An 8,312-nucleotide genomic window follows, 5' to 3' on the forward strand; every position below is an offset into this window, starting at 1 on the left:
TATAAACTTTTATATTTTTTTATATTTATTCATTCATTTTTTATTAAATATTTTTTACATTACTTTTAGGGGCTTCGGGGAAATATTGGGGGTCTAAACAGATCCCTGATATTTCCCTTTTAAAATAGAAAAAGAGATTTAGGACAAAGTCCCCTATCTCTTCTTCTGTGTCCCTTGTTATCAATGAACAGGAATCCTCTATGAGTGTTCCTGTTCATTCATAACATGAGGACAGAGTGTGTTTACTATAACTACAACTATGAATGAACATGAGGTGATGCAGATCACTCCCATTCATTCATAATTGAGGATATAGTTAACATACCATGTCCTCAATTATGTAGAAACACTCAGCGATCACTGATCACTTACTGTTTGTAACTTGCTCTCTTCTCTGACACGCTGTCACAGGAGGCTGATCGAGCAGTGTAGAGAGGAGAGCCCAGCCTCCTGTGACAGCGCGACCTGTCTCCGCCCACACACCGATCTGCCGGACTGTGATAGGCGGCTGAGCGGTGTGGGAGGAGACGCCGGCCGCTCACAGCGCTCTCCTCATGCAGAGCTCGGCAGCCTGTCACAGTTTCTCTCCTCCCTGCTCGGACACAGAGCAGCGCCCAGCGGGGAGTAAAGAAAGCAGGGATGCGCCAATGTATCGGCAGGAAAATGGCACTTTTGGCATTATGCCAAAAGTGCCATTTTCGGCCGATATGTTTCAGTGCATCCCTAACAACAGTTGTTCTGCACGAGCACCAGCCAAGGCATTGGCCTATACACATACACCAGAGCAATGAAGTAATAAAATTAACTAGGATCACAGTAATACAGCATGTTTTTAATCTCAGGTGCCCCACTCAATATGGCAGCCGCTTGAGTGGGGCACCTGAGATTAATAACGTGCTGTATTACTGTGATCCTAGTTAATTTTATTACGTCATTGCTGTGGTGTATGTGTATAGGGCAGTGCCTTGGCTAGCGCTCGTGCAGAACAACTTTCTTGGGCAAACCTCTTAGTTCTAAGGAAACCGGAAGACAGGCTGTCATAGAACTCGATATGTTCGAACTTTCGATCGAACACCGGTCGCAATTGCCAGTGTCACCCACATCATGTACACAGTACACACGATTACATTCTATGCAGCTTACTCACTCACTCTCCGGGTCCTCATTCACCTGTATTAGGGAAGAAGCAACAAAATGACATGTGACCTAACCAGGACCGGCCTCTGTTCTCTGATTGGTTGACAGCTTCTGACGATCACAGTTTTAGGCTCCAATTCATTCCAAGTCAATCCAAGATTACGCAACTCCACTTCAAAAGATGGCGACATACAGTCCAAGTTGTGAATCTTATATAGTTCCTGCACAGACATCGCTAAAAAATCCTCGGCTGCCAGAACTGCCATACCCTAACATGGCTGATAAATGACTGGCTCCAGAATGAGCATGCTCAGTACAATCGTGTGAGAATGTCGGCCATTTTCTTGTAGCCCGAGATTTCTCACTGCTTTGCAAGTTGTATAACTGCTAATATATTTAAAGCAGTTCTTCTGAAGCCTCGGTCTTTTGTAACAGATATATCCCTCTTGCCCCCAAAATCACTAGGCAATTATTGATTTTTTTGCCACAATACCACTAAACAACAACATTGTCTTCATGTATATGGCATAGGGGCTACCTCCGTTCAGCTTTACATGTGTATGTTGTAAAGCTCGAAGCTTGCTCCTCATAGACTACAATCTCAATACAAATTAGTAGACCAAACTTCAGATTTTAGCCCATCGTGGGAGTGAGTTTGGAGTGGTGACGGCGCGTTCGAACCCATAGCGACCCAGGCGGCCCGCACGGCATCAGGGGGGTGTCCTGCCCGGGCCCCCCTGTGCCCGGGCCCCATATCGGCCGCCTGGGTCACTATGGCTATTATTACAACACACACACAGGGACCATGGGGAACAAAAGTAGTCACCCACCAGAAGGAAGGACATTGCCGGCACCAATTCAGAGATGATTTGAGGATCTATAGCCTAGTGATACACAAATAAGATGCATTTGTGGTAATAGTACTAGGGTTCCCACCTTTTCTTCAAGTGAAACCCAAACACTCTATGGCCGCGCGCAGCAATTTGTAAAACATTTTTTAGAATATAGAGGAGAGAGCGAGGAGAGGCAGCCAGGGGAGAGAGTAAGGAGACCAGCTATAGAGGACTACAAATCCCAGCAATTCATTATATAGCAATGCAAAATAATATGACGCTACATACTCTGTGTTATTCTGGGTTGGCGCCCTGATGTCTCCGGGTGGCCTGTGCGGGCTCTTTTAGATGGGCTGTGCGTCTCTCAGATTGGCTGTGCAACTCTCAGGTGGGTTGTGCAACTCTCAGGTGGGCTGTGTGACTCTCAGGTAGGCTATGCAACACTCAGGTGGACTGCTTGGCGGCATTCAACTATTCACTCACTGCCATTCGGCCCCTCTGCGAATAGGGGCGAATGGCAGCAGGTGAACCAGATGTTGGATCGACTGAGTCGAACTGCTTCTACAGAGCATGTTCGGCAGACCGGATGCAGCCAATGTATGGCTGCTTTTAGCTGATGGACGGTACTGTGTTCGGCTCAGTTCACTTCAGCTCGGTTATTCACTCGGCTGCCTTAGGGAGCTGAGTGAATAACCGTCATGGTTTAAATTTTAGTACAGTCATTATGCAATTTAATGTATCAGAAATATCCACTAGATGTCACCCTAATCCAGCATTATAACATAAGCATACGAGGATCAGATGGTGTGTAAGTGCCCTTTCACACAGGCTTTCCGTTAAGGTCTGTCTGTCAGTTTATTAGGCAAACCTGATTGGAAGCCCAATGTTAGTATATGAGGAACTGGATCTAAACAGACAGGCATCCATTTATATCTGGTTACTTCCAGCTCCAGCCAGGTCCAGAAAGAAAAATGTTTCAGAGTTCTGTTTTGCCAGACCTGATTGTGCCGGATGGGGGGTAATCTGATGTGAACAGACACAAGTCCATTTATATCCGACTCCTCATAGACTGACTAGGGTTGCCACCTTTTCTTCAAGCGAAACCCGAACACTCTAGTGACACGCGGACATATTTTTGGGGGGAGAATGAGTTGTGGCTTATTCATATGTAAATAGCACCACCCATTAATATGTAAATATCACAGTTGAGACTATTTTCAGGGGGAGGGGCATGAAACCCGGACACAGCATTCAAAACCCAAACTGTCCGGGTGAATCCTGGACAGTAGGCAACCCTAAGACTGACATGGGTCAGTTGTGACATCCATTGTGATCAGCAGTGGATCCGTGCGAAAGAGATCAGACCATCTGAAAGGGAACTAAGGAAAGTTATCATTATGTATAATCAGTTTATAGTGCACATGCAGGCATCTACAACAGTCATATACACAACACAGACATATGGGACTACAATAATTACATATAACCCATAACCAACACAGGTACGTAAAAAGACTTGCAATGGTCATTCTCATTTAAGAAAAAAAAACCTTGTTAAGCTAAAATAAATTATGTGGTATAAGAACTGAGCTTTGTGGGCCATCATAGAGGTATTATGTACACAGTTACACATTTCAATAACAAATGATTCTTAAAAATTTGAAGCTCTCTGATTAAAGTGAAGTAAATAATTCCTTTCAAGTGAAATGCATACCTTGTAAGAGTTTTAGCAAATGTTATAGCAAATTTGTAAGTGTTGCCAACTTGCCATCACTTTTATCACATTTAGTGATGCACCGATACCGATACTGTGTATTTGCACGAGGAATTCCAATTATCTAAAAAAAATACGACGACACACCGCTGTTCTTTACCGGAAACACTTTATTCCTCCTTCTTATCCAGTATATATCCAGTCTCATAGCTTCTCCGCCTCTACTGTTGCCCATCTCTAACACGTTTCACCCCTTGGGGTTTATTCATAGATTAGTGAAATGTGTTAGTGGTGGGCGAAAGAAAAAGCGGAAAAGCTATGAGATTGTATACTAGATAAGAAGGAGGAATAGTGTTTTCAGTGAAGAACAGCAGTGTGTGATCATATTGGTTGGAGATATACAGTATGAGAGAAGCAAAGACGTGCTTTTGCTGAGCTCCCAGTTGAGGGCTAATGGAGAATGTGAGCGCTGATCTGTCTTGTTAATATTACAAGGAAGAACTCCATTGTTTTCAGTAGCTCCTGTTCACACCTGAGCATTCTTTTTTTTTTTTATAAATTCTTTATTTAAGAACGTATATCATATACAAACAAAAATGGGCAATGAATCACAATGATGTGTAAACGCGACCACCGCATACGGAAACATTAGGCCCCATTCACACTGAGCGATTCGCAAATCGCGCGTTTGTCGCGCGATTTGCATTTTGCGCGTTTGTCATGCGATATCGCGCAAATGGTTGCATTGAGCAACCTAGAAACGCGGCAAAATCCGCTCCAAAAAGGGTCCTGCTGTAGCGACGCACGACCCGCGACGCACGACCCGCGACAGCGACGGAGAGAGCCCCATTGAGATGCATTGGAGAGCGATATCGCGCGGATTACCACGCGATAAATCGCTCTGTGTGAATGGGGCCTTAGACAGGCACATGGTAAACATTCGGTAGTAATGTCTTCCGACTAAACAAGAGCGGTAATTCAATCTCCGTCGGCTCGGCACCACCGCTGCACCCTTCTATATGTATTAGGGGCCTAAGCTTTTAAAATAGATCGGCGTGGCTGACAGAGCCTGACGTCAACAGAAAAAAATCCAGAAGGGGGATGAGGGGAGACAGAGGGGAAGAAGGAGGGGAGAAAAAGGGGTGGTAAAAAGGAACGAGCGGAGGCAGAGAGAAAAGGTAGGAAAGGGTCGCCTCAGTAGCCTTACTCCAGGAGACTCAGGTATTCCGGGGAGGAGGCAAACTCATCCCACCAAAACCAGGTAGAGCAGAACCGGGCCACCGTCCCTCTGAGAGAACTGGTGAGGTCTTCCATCTGCCTTATGTCTCGGATCTTGCTAAACCAAAGCTGAATGGTGGGGGAGAAACCTGTTTCCATAGAGCCAGGATACATGTTCGGGCCGCATTGACCAGGTGGATTATCACCGAGCACTTGTATCCCTGTACAGGGCTCTGATTATTGTGGAGCAGAAAATAGGAGGGGGATTTGGGAATATGTGAGTCTATGAACCTCTGAGTAATGAAATGGACCCAGGACCAGAACTCCTGGAGGGATGGGCAGGACTAAAAAATGTGACGCATGCCCGCAGTGGAGGAGCCACACCTCCAGCAGCGGTCACTAGAGTCAGGGAAGATTTTGCGTAACCTCTGGGGTGTACGCCAACGTGTCAATATTTTGTATCCCGATTCCTGATACCTATTGCTTATGGAAGACTTCAAGAAGAGCGACACTATTCTGGATCTCTCGCTGGGATAAAAAGAAGTCCCCAGCTCCTGTTCCCACTCCTCAAGGAAAGGTAAAGGTAAGTCACAGTCAGGTGCAAGTAGCAGCTGATAGCACAACGAAAGGGCTTTTGAAAGGGGCCCCTAAGAGATACATTCCCGTTCGAAGCTCATAAGAGGCGGGCCAGCAAAACCGGACGAGGCAACGAGGAAAGGAAATGTGCTAATTGAAAATGGCACACCAAAGGAGCTAAGATAGGGTCCACTGCTATCTCGCATAGTGACGGCCATTTGGGTCCTTGAAGAAAGTGACAGGCTCTAATTAAATCCCTGTCACCTAGCTGTAGAAACCTAGGGTCCAGGAGGAAAATCGGGGGACCCAATTACAGGGAGGATCGGGGAGGGGGAGAGCAGTCTAGAGTCGAAAATCACTCGTGCTACCTTCCACGTCGGACCGAGCATTGGGTGGGAAGGAAGTACCTGAGAGACCTTAGGGCACCAAGGAAGAGTCCTAAGGGGCAACAGAGAGAAAGACTGTTCAAGGGGCACCCACGGCTTCAGAACAGTATAATGACACCAATCCAGGATACGCGTATGGTGAGCAGCTAGATAATAGTAATGGACATCCGGTAGAGCTAATATCCAATATCGGTTGGGAAGGCAGAGAATGGAGTGACTTATTCTGGCTGGTTTAGCTGCCCGGACAAACCTCAAGATCAGGGACTGGACCGACGCAAAGAAACCTCTCGGGACCTAGATGGGCAACGCCTGAATGGGGTACAGAAGTCTCGGCAGGACATTCTGTTTGACAACATTACACCTACCCGTCAATGAGAACGCTAGCCGTGACCACCGCAGGAGGTCCGCTTTGATCTTCTGAAGTAGACGAGAAAGTTCAGAGTATAGGTGTGGGCCAGGTTCAGTGGGAGCTGAATGCCCAAATATTTGATTGAGGTCTGAGACCACGTGAAATGGAAATTGTCCTGGAGGTGTCACATAAGAGAGGTAGGCAGGTTGAGGTTCAGGGCTTGCGATTTCTGTCCGTTAACATGAAAGTTTGAAGAGTCACCAAATCTGGCAAACTCAGCGAGTAAGTTCGGGAGGGACACGTCCGGCGACATCAGAAAGAATAGCAGGTCATCCGCGTAGGCGGCTACCTTATGGGTATGGCCACCCACCTTCACACCCCTAATGTCTGGATTGGACCGAATTGACCTGAGTAGGGGTTCCAAAGTGAGAACGAAAATCAAAGAGGATAGCGTGCAGCCCTGACGGGTACCATTAGAGATTGAGAACGCCTCTGACAGAGACCCATTAAGCTGAACCCTGGCCAAAGGTCTCGAGTATAGTGACAGTACCCACGAAAGCATGTGTGGGCCCAGACCCAAGTGCTCCAAGGTAAGCCTCATAAAAGGACCAGTCAACCCTGTCGAAGGCCTTCTCAGCATCCGTAGATAGTAAAAAGGCAGGAGTGGCCTTCGACAGGGCAGAGTGGATGAGGTTCAGAGCCTGGGTGGTGTTATCCCTAGCCTCCCTGGATGGGATGAAACCAGCTTGGTTGGGGTGGATTATGTCCCTGACATAAGGATGAAGGCGTAGAGATAAGATTTTGGAAAATAATTTAGTATCCAGATTCAGGAGGGAAATGGGGCGGTAACTCGGACAAACCAGGGGGTCCTTTCCAGGTTTCGGCATCACCGCAATGTGAGCGAATCCGTCGGCAACACACACGTGTCCCGAACTGAGTTATGGGAGTTGAGAATGGGGGCAAATTGGTTATAGTAAAGCAACATAAAATTGTCAGGGCCGGGAGCTTTACCCAAACTCGTCTGTTTTAGGACCTCTTCCAGCTCTAGTTCCGTGATCGGACGTTCCAGGAGATCAACCACCTCAGGGGGCAACGAGGGTAAGCCTGAGGAGGCTAAGTATGCCCTTATCCATGAAAGACGGCGCTCAATCACCATCGCCGACAGCGGTTGCGGGAGATTATAGAGAGATGAATAGTAAGCCCGGAAGTTTTCGGCAATCTCTGAAGACAGATGGAGTAAGGAACCCAATGGCGATTTCATAACGGGAATCTTTAGTGGCATAGTGCGTGGGCCATGGATGATGCTGCATTGGTTACTGAACTCATAGAAATGTCCCCGACATTTAGCCAACATCGCTTTGGCTCTATGTAAACATAGAGAGCGCAGGGAATCCCTAAGCTTAGAAAGTTGGGCCAACAAGTTCGGGTCCGGGCTGCATTTCTGGCTGATAATTTGTGTCAGTAGGGAGGTAATCTGTTGAAGACGCTGACACTTGATCCGAGAACCCAGCTTGATCAGTGTACCCCTAATATAGGCCTTATGAGCTTCCCAGATCGAATAAGGGGAGCACTCCGAGGCGGAGTTCAGAGAAAAGTATGTGTGATTTCCTCAGATAAGGCCACTATTCTGACTCCGATTGTTGTGATAGCGATATATCCCTTGTTGAGACCTCTAAGCCTGGCCTGTATAAGCAGATACAATCACTGCGGACAATCCTTGTCAGATAGCTGAACTCATACTTAGCTTTGCCAAACAGAAACCCTATGTGGGTTTGATTAGAAGAGTCTCTCACCTTGAGGTAGGCAACAGCTGCTATGGCCTCAGTTGATGCATCTGAAAAGATATGAAGCTATTTTCTCTGACTTACAGCAAGGGAAGCTGAAGTGTAGCAGTTTGACATTTGAATTCCATGTAAGGTATGTAGAGATGGCTGTCTCTGTAAGGATTTACCTTGTATGGTGATGGGAGCCACAAATCCCACTGGATCGTGTAGGCTGTTCACCGCTGACATAACACCACTCTTGGTGAATGGCTTGTCTGCAGAGCTGACTTGAAAGCTGAAGGTGTCTTTTAATAAGTCCCACCGTAGGTCCAGACT

General features: G+C 46.8%; 1 protein-coding gene across 1 annotated transcript in view; it reads right to left on the bottom strand.

Annotated features, from left to right (window-relative positions):
* Positions 1-1,173, bottom strand: part of ASMTL (acetylserotonin O-methyltransferase-like) — a 54,155-nt gene extending 52,982 nt beyond the window's left edge. Inside the window, exon 1 of the mRNA XM_018561249.1 lies at positions 1,144-1,173. The gene's annotated coding sequence lies outside the window, so the exon portion shown is untranslated. The remainder of the gene's footprint in view (positions 1-1,143) is intronic.
* Positions 1,174-8,312: the final 7,139 nt, after the last annotated feature.

This window comes from Nanorana parkeri, unplaced genomic scaffold (genome assembly GCF_000935625.1).
Source record: "Nanorana parkeri isolate BGI_ZX_2015 unplaced genomic scaffold, ASM93562v1 scaffold510, whole genome shotgun sequence".
Lineage (NCBI taxonomy): Eukaryota > Metazoa > Chordata > Amphibia > Anura > Dicroglossidae > Nanorana > Nanorana parkeri.